Below are 12,291 nucleotides of genomic sequence, written 5' to 3'. Positions count from 1 at the left end.
TTTTTTTTTTTTTTTAGAAAAGAAGGGGCAGGCAAGAAGGGGGGCTGGAATAAAACACTGCACTCCCTTCACTATTTACCCTCTTATCTATTATCTGTAGAGAGAAGGCAACATTGCGGAACACAATGATTCTCAGAGCACATTCAAATTATTAAAATCACTTGTTAAAATGCGGGTTCCTGAATTCTGTCTCAATCATTCTGATCCAAGTAGTCTGGGAGGTTGGGGGAATATTGGAGGGAAGTTGGAAAACTGCATTTAATAAGCACCCCAGGTAATTAATTCTCAGGCAAGTGGTGAGAAACAGGTAGCTGAGAACAGTGCTGCTGAAAGAGAGATCTGCAGACAAGTGCTAGGCTGAGAAGGCTTTTCAAGATGCAAAATGAGTTAAGCACAGAAATGGAGTGTAAGTGACTTTTACAGTAATTTTAAAGAGTAATTTTATGCCTGTTATCAATTTTTTTTTTTAATGCTTGTATTTCAAATGTCCTTTTTCTCACTTCATGATTCTGGAATCCATTCTTATTTATTTATTTATTTACTTAGAGACAGAGACTCGCTCTGTCGCCCAGGCTGGGGTACAGTGGTGCGATCTCGGCTCTCTGCAAGCTCCGCCTCCCGGGTTCACGCCATTCTTCCGCCGCAGCCTCCCGAGTAGCTGGGACTACAGGCGCCCGCCACCATGCCTGGCTAATTTTGTTTTTGCGTTTTTAGTAGAGACAGGGTTTCACCGTGTTAGCCAGGATGGTCTCGATCTCCTGACCTCGTGATCCACCCGCCTCGGCCTCCCAAAGTGCTGGGATTACAGGCGTGAGCCACCACGCCCGGCTCCATTTTTATCGTATTTCACAAAACTACTGATGTGAGAGGAATTGGGAAAAAATTTGGTTCTTCACCACCAATAGTTTGAGAAGCCTTGGCTTTGGAGAAAGAGTTCACTCAAGCTCTAGTCTCAAAAACCTAGATTGAATCCTGGCTTTTGTACTGTGAGTTATCTTAAGTCAATTTCTGTGAACCTTGTGTCTTCATCTGAAGGATAACAATACTTAAAAGGTTGCCTCGGCAGGGCTGTGCTGACAATTTAATGATAGCTTTTTATCACTTTATTTTAGCTAATAATGAATGAGCTTTTACTATGTGCTAAGTAATTTACAGGCAGTAAAGGTCCTGTAACTTGGTGAAGCTCATTTAACTCCTGCAGCAAGAATAGTGCCCAAGGCAAGGACTGCTATCACCATGCGCTTCACAGAGTCCCCAGAGAAGCCTGCCCAGGCTGTCTGGCTCCAACATCCCAGCTCCTACCCACTGAGCTCTATCAAGTGGGAACCAACATGGGTCAAAACATTAACCATTTGTCAAAACATTTGTGACAAGTCACTATTTTGCTCAAAAGCGCAGCAAAGGTCAGAAGCGTGATATGCAACAAGAAACCGACTTGTAGCTGGTGAATCTGACAAGAGAGTGAAAGAAAGGAAGCCATGAGGGGCGCGCAGTGCCTGAGAGGCTGTGACTGTTTGCAAGTATTTACCTGAGGACAGGCCCACCTGCAAGGCTCATGGTGGGGATGGGGAGATCCTGCCCAGAGCAAAGACCTGAAGATAAAGGGCTTTCACTCCTGCCAAGGGTCAGAGATTACATCGTTTCCCAGCCAGGCAGCACTGATAATGAAGTCCTCAGAACATTTCCCTGAGTACATTTCCCCAGAGGTTTTCTAAGAGCCTGGAGATCAGAACTTTGTTGGGGGGGTGTTGTGTCCCCACCATGAGGTCAGGCTGCGGTCCCTGACCACAGCCAACCACTCGGAACTGATTAGGAGAGCTCTGAACTCCAGACTGACGCAGCCATGGCAAAGGGAAATCATGAGCCATTTGCTACTGTCTTCAACCTTGCACCCCACGTACAGACAGACAGACAGACAGACATGTATTTGTAGAAATATTTGCCTTCCTATTTGACAGGTGCCTGGCAAAAAGTAGGCCTTTCATGCCCCATGAATTCCCTTTCTGTATAATGCCCATTCCCCACTACACGCCCCAGCCCCAGTAGGCATCTCCCATATGCTTACCATGCAATGTGCACTCCGCTTGGTAAATCAGCGTTAAGCAGAGGAGAGTGCAGGAAGGGCCTATACAGAGAGTTGAAAAAACACTTCACCCCTCCCCAGCAACACAGCCACCCACTCTTTCCTCCACATCCCTACACTACACCACACCCCCGTGCTACAGAGAGGCAGAGAAAAAAGAAAGAGGGCCCGTCACCTCCTCAGAAATAGGAACTGTCTCACCTCCTAATCTTTACTACACTGCTTTGTTTTTTCCTGGAGTAATTTAAAGCAAACGCCAGACTTTGTATCAATTTCCTGCTACCAGCTCTTCCCAATCGCGGATCCAACAAAAAATTAAGCCTTAATGTCCTAAGACCTCCATTGTATGCAATGCATGAACTAACTCCCATGGCATCCAGAATTACCTACGTACCACCCCTGGGAGAATTGAGAATGTAGACCCTGAGATTCTCTTCACTATGAGACACACACAGACACACACACACAAATACACAAACACACACACACCACGTTCTGCCAGAGAATATATGAATATAAATAATAATTCAATATGACCACAATGCCATTATCACCTAATATCCAATCCACTTTTAAATTTTTACCAGTTCTCTCAATACTGTCTTTTACACTAACCTGCTCAAAAAAGGATCCAAACAAGGATGGGACATTTTGTTTGGATGATGTGCCATTTTCAATTCTCTCTTATCTTAGAAAAGTTCCTCACTCCCTTACTTCTTCTTTTCCCATGGCAAATATTTGTTGAGAAAATGAAGTCATTTCTCCTGTGGAGTGGCTTCTGTTCTGAGCCTGGCCCACGGCTTCCTCAGGGTGATGTTTAATGTTCTCCTCTCTGCTCTGTGTTTCCTTACACTGAGTGTTAGATTCCAAGGCTTGTTGAGATTTGGTGGCTTCAAATTCAATGGTTCTCCCAGGTTTTTTTTTTTTTAATATATACACATATACTCTATATATACACACACACACATATGTATGTATATATATGTGTGTAGAGAGAGAATCTGTGTGTATATATGTATATATATAAAAAACGTGTGTATACATGTAAAACATAAACGTATATGTGTGTATACATAGTGTGTGTGTGTGTATATATAAAAAACATATAGGCTGGGTGTGGTGGCTCATGCCTGTAATCCCAGCACTTTGGGAGGCTGAGGCGGGCAGATCAATAGGTCAGGAGATGGAGACCATCCTAGCTAACACAGTGAAACCCCATCTCTACTAAAAATACAAAAAATTAGCTGGGTATGGCGGTGTGCGCCCGTAGTCCCAGCTACTCAGGAGGCTGAGGCAGGAGAATCACTTGAACCCAGGAGGCAGAGGTTGCAGTGAGCTGAGATCACGCCGCTGTACTCCAGCCCAAGCGACAGAGCAAGACTCTGTCTCAAAAAACAAACAAGCAAGCAAAACATGTGTATATATCTATATCTATCTATCTATATATATATATATATCTGAAAGGATCTAAGTCCTGGTAGTCTAAGGGAGTTGGAGGTGAGGAAATGAACAGGGAAGACTGAGTTCCTCTACTTCGCGGGGCCGCAGGGCCTGTGAGAAAACTTACAGCAATACTCATACGATAGGTTCATTCATTCAGCAAATGCTGATCGCCTACCGAGAACCAGACTGTAGCACAGCAGTACAGAAACCAGCCAGAAACCCCTAACGCCTCTAGCACTCACCTTACAGTGAGGATAAATAAAGAGTCAAACAACATAAATCCCTGGTGCTTTGCAAGGAGATAACTGATATGCAGACAATTAGAGTAGGGAAGACAGATAGGGACAGCTTGGGGTGGGTGAGGTGGAGATTTAAATCAGATGATCGGAGGAAGCCTCACTGAGAAGAAGACATTTGAGCAAGGGTTGGAAGGAGGTGTAAACCAAAACTAAAATCCTAAGCCCCTCACCAACCAACTGAATGGACTCCTTTTTGGCCACGGGCACCCCGGAGAAACCGGAAAAACTGAATTCCCAGCCACAACCAAAAGGAGGTTACACCCTCATCATACCCCTCCCTTTTGGGGTTTAGGCACAAGTGACCAGCATTAAGGTAAAATAGAGATTACAAGACTGACAAAACAGACGCTTTGTGGCAATAAGATACCAAACTATACACAATACCTAAGGCCGTGAAAGGCAAAGATTAAGTCATACCCTACAAACAATACAGTCTCATTAAATGGATTTTTTAATGAACCCAGTAAAATGTAGCTTACTTTCCAACCTGACTCTGGTATCACATGACAGCAGACTCTGAAGGAAATTAAAATACTTTACCCCAAAATACATTTCTTTGAAATATTTGGAAAAGGCTGCCAGACGGCCCTTTGGACTGCAAAGTCATCTTTGGTGGGGGAAACAGGCATCTCCAGAGAATCGATATTAATGCCTCTTCCCTTGCTAGGCTTTTCCCAGATCTAGGAGAGATTAACTGAGAGTCAGACACTTAAAGGTCTGAGAAGAGACAATCCCTATCTATTCACCCTGAGGGCTGCTATCTATGGGGCTCCAACCCCCCAACCTCCTTATCTTACTCATCTTACTGAGGCATTCCTTCCTACTGACTTCAAGTCACTAGACAATAACTTAACTCTCTCAGCTACTGTTAGCTAAGGAATCCCTAAAACACACTTAAGACTTGTAAGGCCCCTCAGCCCTCTCCTAACCCTCAACTCCCCAAGTCCCTGTGGAGGGAAAACTCTCTCTAGCCATCTTTCCTCTGCTCTCACACCACAGTCAACACAGAAGTCGACTTACGTGACCATATGTGTGGGGGTCCTCCCAACACCAAGCAGCGACACCAGCTTGGTGTCCTCCAATTCAGTTCCGACACTATCTACCTGGAAATAGTGTCAGATCCCACAGACTGAGGGCTTAGTGTCCAAGGCATCCCCCCTCCACCAGTCACAAGTCCAGGCCTCCAGAACTTCTGACCAACCAGCTTCCACTGGGGTTCTCCTCTCTGTGGGTTCAATTAATTTGCTGGAGAGGCTCACAGAACTCAGGGGAACACCTACTTACATTTACTGGTTTATTATAAAGGATGCTGCAGAGGATACAGATGAAGAGATGTGTAGAGCGAGGTGTGGGAGAAGGGATGCAGAGCTTCCACGCCCTTCCTGGTTGTGCGACCCTCCAGGAACCTCCTCCTGTTAAGCTATCAGAAAGCTCACTCAACCCTGTCCTCTTGGGCTTTTATAGAAGCTTCTTGACGTCAGCATTCCTTTCCCCAGGGCAGGGCATAGGGTAGGAACCTCTCATGGGAAGGTCTTTCTTTTTTTTTTTTTCGTGAGACAGAGTCTCGCTCTGTTGCCCAAGTTTCAGTGCAGTGGCACCATCTCAATTCACTGCAACCTCTGCCTCCTGGGTTCAAGCAATTCTTCCAGCCTCAGCCTCCCGAGTAGCTGGGATTACAGGCGTGTGCCATCACACCCGGCTAATTTTCTATTTTAGTAGAGATGGGGGTTTCACCATGTTGGTCAGACTGGTCTCGAACTCCTGACTTCAGGTGATCCACCCACGTCGGCCTCCCAAAGTGTTGGGATTACAGGCGTGAGCCACCATGCCCGGCCTCATGGGAGGGTCGTAAGGCCCACAGTCAGGCCAAAAAACATTAGAATCCTGCCTTGGGGCAGGTGAAAGGACGGCAGGAGAGAGATAGTTTCTTAAGGCCTGCCCCTAAAGTCTAAAAAGCCCAACATTCTAGCAAGACTGTAGCAAGGGCTATGGGGGTATATGCCAGGAACCATGTATGAAAACCAATACATAGACAGGGCACTGTGGCTCACGCCTGTAATCCCAGCACTCTGGGAGGCCTGAGGCCAACATGGTGAAACCCCATCTCTACTAAAAATACAAAAATTAGCCGGGTGTGGTGGTATGCACCTGTAATCCAGCTACTCAGGAGGCTGAGGCAGGAGAATCACTTGAACCTGAGAGGCGGAGGCTGCAGTGAGCAGAGATCACGCCATTGCACTCCAGCCTGGGTGACAGAGCGAGACTCCATCTCAAAAAACAAAACAAAAAAAAAAAAACAGTAACCCAAACCCCCCCCCCCCCCCCCACTTTGAGATGTCTCACATTTTTTGGGCAGAACTAACAGTTACCTTCCACGTATTGATTTCCATCTTTGCCTGTAATGCCTGTCTCCCTAAAATATATAAAACCACACTGTGGCCCGACTGCCTCAGGACCACTTACTCAAGGCTTCTTGGGTTTGTGGTTTTTCTAGGCTACAGTAACTCATATTGCCTCAGGATAAACTTCTTTAAAATATTTTACAGAATTTGGTTTTTCTCTTCACAGAGATGAGGGAGGCAACCATGCAGATTTCTGAGAAAAGAGGGTTGCAGGTAGAGGGAACAGCAAAATACCTATAGGGGGCAACCAGATGACGTGGCGCCTTACACAGGTGTAGGGATTTGGGCTTTCATCTGATTAAGACGTTGCTGATATATGTTTGAAAGGCATCACCGGGGGCCGGACGCGGTGGCTCAAGCCTGTAATCCCAGCACTTTGGGAGGCCGAGACGGGCGGATCACGAGGTCAGGAGATCGCAGACCATCCTGGCTAACCTGGTGAAACCCCGTCGCTACTAAAAAATACAAAAAACTAGCCGGGCGAGGTGGCGGGCGCCTGTAGTCCCAGCTACTCGGGAGGCTGAGGCAGGAGAATGGCGGGAACCCGGGAGGCGGAGCTTGCAGTGAGCTGAGATCCGGCCACTGCAGTCCAGCCCGGGCGACAGAGCGAGACTCTGTCTCAAAAAAAAAAAAAAAGAAAGAAAGGCATCACCGGATGCTGTCCTCAGAATCAACTGTGATAAGCAGCAGGTCCCAAAAGTCAAAAAGAAGACCTTTGCAACTATCCGGGTGAGAATGGCCCAGGGTCCCACGGCCTGAGCTCTTACTGGGTGCTAACATCTTATAGATGTTACCAAATTTAATCCTTACCACCACCCTGTGGGGTGGAGTATTAACAATCCTTTTTTAAATAAAAAAATTGAAACTCAGAGAGTTTAAGTCATTTGCACAAGATGTCACTGTAAATGGTCAAACGAGGATGTGGCCAGATTATTCTTTTTTTTTTTTTTGAGACAGAGTCTCGCTCTGTTGCCAGGCTGGAGTGCAGTGGCATGATCTCGGCTCACTGCAACCTCCACCTCCTGGGTTCAAGCAATTCTCTGCCTCAGCCTTCCGAGTAGCTGGGATTACAGGTGCCCGCCACCACGCCCGGCTAATTTTTGTATTTTTAGTAGAGATGGGAATTTCACAATCTTGGCCAGGCTGGTCTTGAATTCCCGACCTCGTGATCCACCTGCCTCAGCCTCTCAAAGTGCTGGGATTACAGGCATGAGCCACCACACCCGGCTGACCAGATTATTCTGACAAACTGGTCATGCTCTTCAGCCTATGTCCCTCTACTCAGGCCCTTCCAAGGGCTACTGCGAGCCTCTCTGCTTTACCACTTCAACTACAGTTGCTAATCACTGCATTGACCTTCTGGGAACACCTATTTACTCTGCCCTGATCTTCATCTCCTTAATCTTCAGGGAGCAAACCTCACCCTCATCTGGACCTTAGAACCCAAACTTGCTGTTCTTAGACTTAGAGTGCTTGACACCCTGTTGCCCCCAGAGGGCACCTGCACTAGCCACAGTGCCTCCGAGAGGGGCTCCATGTGTCCTGGCCACCAGAAACCCTCTCCCATGAAGGACTCCCATTTCTCTAAGAGCTTGGATTCTTAATGTGTGCCACCTGAGCTGCCACTTAATGCTCTGACCCCTCTTTCTCTTTCCTCATATCAGGGATAGCTGGCTGCCCCACCAAAAGTTTGCTCCTTCTGCCATATAGAGTTAGTGCTGTAAATTACTGCCCAGAGAGGGATTGCATTTTACACACACACACAAACACACACAGCATATAGATGGGATCATTCTACTAGTTATTGGCAAAAAAATATGAGTACAAATAACACATATCACTTCTGGGCCACGATGGTTAAGACGTGAGTTTCTTTGCTCTAGCAGCTAGCATTACCCTACAGAGCTACTCAGCAGGGACTTCCTGAATATTTATTTCTATGGTCTAAAACCATCATTAGCATATTCAGCTATAGATTTTTCATATCTCCTCATCCCAACATTTCACAATCCCAGTGAAACAAAAGAAGCACACCCTAATTTAAGCAAAGCCAAGAGCTCCTAAATTCTTCCACATCAAATCATATCCTCTTGTATTTTGTTTCCTCCAACATGATTCCAAGAATTTGAAAGATGTTGTCAACTAACTTTAATTTAAAATTTGAGTTCTTATTTGTTATCAAATGAACAAAGATACTGTTGCCAATCAGAGGTTCTGAACAGCATGAGATTGCCACGATTACCACAGTCGGTTGATAAGTTTAGCATAAAACAAAGAAACTTGATTTTCTTGGCTGTGCAGGTTTGCTGTAGTGAACATGCTTCTCCCACCCAGCTTTTCGAGATACTCAGTGTCTGGTGGATCTCTGGAGACCCTGGACAAGGGACTCTGGTTTGTGGAGCTTACTCCAATACAATTATAACTTTGTGATTACAGCCATAGACACAATTCTTGCTTAGCATACCCCCTGTGATGGCTAATGAGTGTCAACTTGTTTGGATTGAAGGATACAAAGTATTGATCCTGGGTGTGTCTGTGAGGGTGTTGCCAAAGGAGATTAACATTTGAGTCAGTGGGCTGGGAAAGGCCGATCTACCCTTAATCTGGGTGGGCACCATCTAATCTGCTGGCAGCTTGGCCAGAATAAAAAGCAGACAGAAGAACGTGAAAAGACTAGACTTGCTTAGCCTCCCAGCCTACATCTTTCTCCCGTCCTGGATGCTTCCTGCCCTCAAATATCAGACTCCAAGTTCTTCAGCTGTGGGACTCGGACTGGCTTCCCTGCTCCTCAGCCTGCAGACGGACTGTGTGGGACCGCACCTAGTGATCGCATGAGTCAATACTCCTTAATAAACTCCCCTTTATCAATACATCTATCCTATTCGTTTTGTCCCTCAAGAGAACCCCGGCTAATTCACCTCCCCAAAAATGAGGTTCTACTGGTTGGCTAGACACAAAAGAGTGCTTAGAAAAACTACCCCAACAACCCCAACTAGGCAAAATTAAGGCATTCTATGTTTCTCCAGAAGAATCTGGTTTCACGTGTTTAGAAATCAGGAGAAAAACAATGTAAAACTATGATTTTCCTGGACTACCAGATCAAACAGATACCAGCCTGCCTCTCCATCTCAGCACTCACCAGGCAAAGACAGAGCAGCAATTACGTCAGAAACCTGCCTCCCCCAGGACACAGCAGCAGAGCTGTCAAAGATGGGCAAGGAATCAGGCTGCCCGGAATTCTCACATGCTAAATTGCAAAGGAGAACCAAATGGCAACAAACCAGGAATGATTTCTACTAAAATACCAAAGATAAGGATTTTCTCTGAAATCCTACTAACGTGGATCTGACGACCTTTTCAACTCCACTTTAACTGTCTCTTTAGTGAGGACAATGTCTAATAATGTCTTCTTAATCGTGTCCTCCCGGAATTCCAGGGCTGGGGATCGTTCCAGGCGGCCGTTCTTCCCATCCATGTCCATCGTAGTTTTTGTGTTATTAATCTGGGCAGGAGGAAGTCTGAGCCAGTGTTCCTTGACATTTTCTAATTGCCAGAGTCACTGAAGTGCAACTACCTCTCCTTAAAGTCACCAAGGCAACAACTGTTTACCTCTCTCGTCTTAACAAACTGACATCTTTGCTAGAATCCGTCCAAGGCCAAATGGGCCCCCTACAAAGAGAAAGGGGAAGGGAACATAGAGGAGAAAAAGGTTGTTCAAGTCTGTCCTGAGAGCTTCAAGGCCCTTGGTGTAACCCTCCCCTGCCCTCCCACCCCTAATCTCATAGCCATAAAGGTGAGTGGTATAGGTGAAGGGAACCACTTAGAACATTGTAGTTCTATCTTGCCTGGGCATCAATATCACCTAGGAAGCATTTTAAAAATATAGATGCCTGATATTATCCTCAGTAGCTTCTGATTTAATGGATCTGGACCAATAAACATCAAAATAGTTAGGAAGAATGTAAAAGTTCACAGAGGGTGACCTTGGGCAGAATGGGAGAGAGGCCAGGCCTTTCCTGGGAAGGGACGGGGAACACCAGTTCAGCCTAGGGTAGACATAGTTAATGAGTCAACACATGGCTCAAGCATTTAAAGTCCCCAGTTAACCCAGACTCCTCCACAACCTAGGAAGTCTGCTGCCCAATAACAGCCCAGAGTTACTGAGGAAGTGGCAGGGCCACAGCTTCAATCCAGGGCCCCAGGAATTTCAGGCTACACTGTTATCAACTCTTCTCCTGGATTCAAAGGGGATCGCATCCTCTGAAGAATTCACATTGATTAGCAGGTCAAGGTGAGTTAGTACTGCTGGAGAAAGAGCTAATCTCCATTGCATCAAGGTGGGCCTTTCTCCTCCCCACGTGGTGATCTTGCCTTGTCTTTGGTCACTAAATGAAGAGGCAGCAACATGGCTGCAGATCAATCTCTTGGGCAGTGGGGCAGCTACTCTCTGAGCAATCCCAGGTGAAGGCCAGAACACAACTTCTGCTCTCGGCCCATGTCATTGCCTCCTGGGAGGCAGGGGCTGGTTCTCCGGGGGTTTTCACATTTGCTTCCCTCCTTACCACACAAGAAGACCATTTTATATCTGCACTTTCTGGGTGCTTAATGGAGCACGCTCACCAAAGTTTGGACATTTTTCTTTGGGGGACAGATCCACAGAAGTCATCACTCCATGGTTCATCTCAACCCTGAACTGCCTCCCCACATTACTGTTTCCATTCACTTTAGGTCCCCAAAGGCAGCCCCTGCTCCAGCCCATGTCCCTGGAGGAAGCTTCTCAGACTCTCCAGTGAGGAGTTCGCCACCACTGTCGACTTCTACTCACACTCCTGACAGGCACACACACTCTCCTGCACTCCCGCCCGCTTCTCCAGGTGCTGCGTGTGGGAATCTTATTCTTCCAGTCAGAAAAATAAGATTATATCCCTTCTCTGTCTCCTTTTTAGCACTGCCAAGCACAGGATAGGCAAGTGGCGCTTCATGAGGAGAATGTCTGGCTGGCATCCACTGTGGGGGCTTGTGGTGTGTGTTGGGGCGGAAGATGGTTAGTTTGTAAACAAGAAAATGGTTTTAGACAGGAACTGAAATCATCAACAAGCATGAAGCACCCGCTGGGTCTGTGGCTCTGTACAGAAAGAAAGGAAGGGAAAAAGTGACTATGATTGCCTCCTGGGGGGTTCCCATGTGCCAGGCACTTTGCCAGCCCAGGACATCCGACAGCTCATTCAGTCTCACCACAGCCCTCCAAGGTCAGTACCGTGTTACCGTTGCCATCTCACAGATAAGAAGCCTGAATCTGAAAGAAGTGAAAGGACTTCTGCTGGTAAATGGCAGGGCCAAGGTTTAAACCCAGAACTGTCTGAATCCAGGACTGTATTCTCTTCTTTTTATTTCCTGAGACAAACTGTGACTGTGTCACCCAGGCTGGAATGCAGTGGCTCAATCACAGCTCACTGCAGCCTCGACCTCCCAGGCTCCATCGATCCTCCCACCTCAGCCTCCCAAGTAGCTGGGACTCCAGGCACACACCACGACACCCACCTAATTTTTGTAAATTTTTGTAGAAACAGGGTTTCATCACATTGCCCAGGCTGGTCTTGAACCCCTGGGTTCAAGCAGTCCACCCACCTCAGCCTCCCAAAGTGCTGGGATTACGGGCATGAGCTGCTGCACCCAGGAAAGACAGCATTCTTAATGCCTGTACTAAGATGATCACCTTGTTTCACCCGTGACTCTTTCAGTCACAGCCATGCCCCCCTAACCCTGATAGCAAAGGATTTCAGTGAATGAGGAAGGTCCCAAGCCCAGAGCACACTTAGGATGCTGGACACTTAGCATTTTATCTCACTGAATCCTCCAGCAGCCCTGGATCATTGTTAATATTACAGTTGACCCTTGGCATTTACAGAATCAACATTTGGGATTTTCACTTTTGAGAATAACTCCAAAGGTCCTAGACATGAAACAGCCTAAGTGTGCTAAGGAGTAATTATGAAGTGTGTACAGTAAGAAGCTCACAGGGGCCAGTCCTTTCGTATGGAAGAGAGCTCACACTCAGGCTGGA

The 12,291-nt window shown here is 46.6% G+C and overlaps 1 protein-coding gene across 10 annotated transcripts in view; it reads right to left on the bottom strand.

Annotated features, from left to right (window-relative positions):
* ST6GAL1 (ST6 beta-galactoside alpha-2,6-sialyltransferase 1) overlaps positions 1-12,291 on the bottom strand; it is a 149,069-nt gene that overhangs the window by 49,195 nt on the left and 87,583 nt on the right. For 2 of the 10 annotated variants that reach the window (XM_017873401.1, XM_017873405.1), the window contains exon 1: positions 5,110-5,259. The exons of 6 other annotated variants lie outside the window; for them this stretch is intronic. The gene's annotated coding sequence lies outside the window, so the exon portion shown is untranslated. Of the gene's footprint in view, positions 1-2,065; positions 2,157-5,109; positions 5,260-12,291 lie in introns of those variants that run through there. 2 more of the 10 variants (XM_017873403.1, XM_017873407.1) reach the window with 1 other exon arrangement.

The sequence above is a fragment of the Rhinopithecus bieti genome, unplaced genomic scaffold (assembly GCF_001698545.2).
Source record: "Rhinopithecus bieti isolate Rb0 unplaced genomic scaffold, ASM169854v2 scaffold_5626, whole genome shotgun sequence".
NCBI lineage: Eukaryota > Metazoa > Chordata > Mammalia > Primates > Cercopithecidae > Rhinopithecus > Rhinopithecus bieti.
This window is presented reverse-complemented; position numbering and strand designations above follow the sequence as displayed.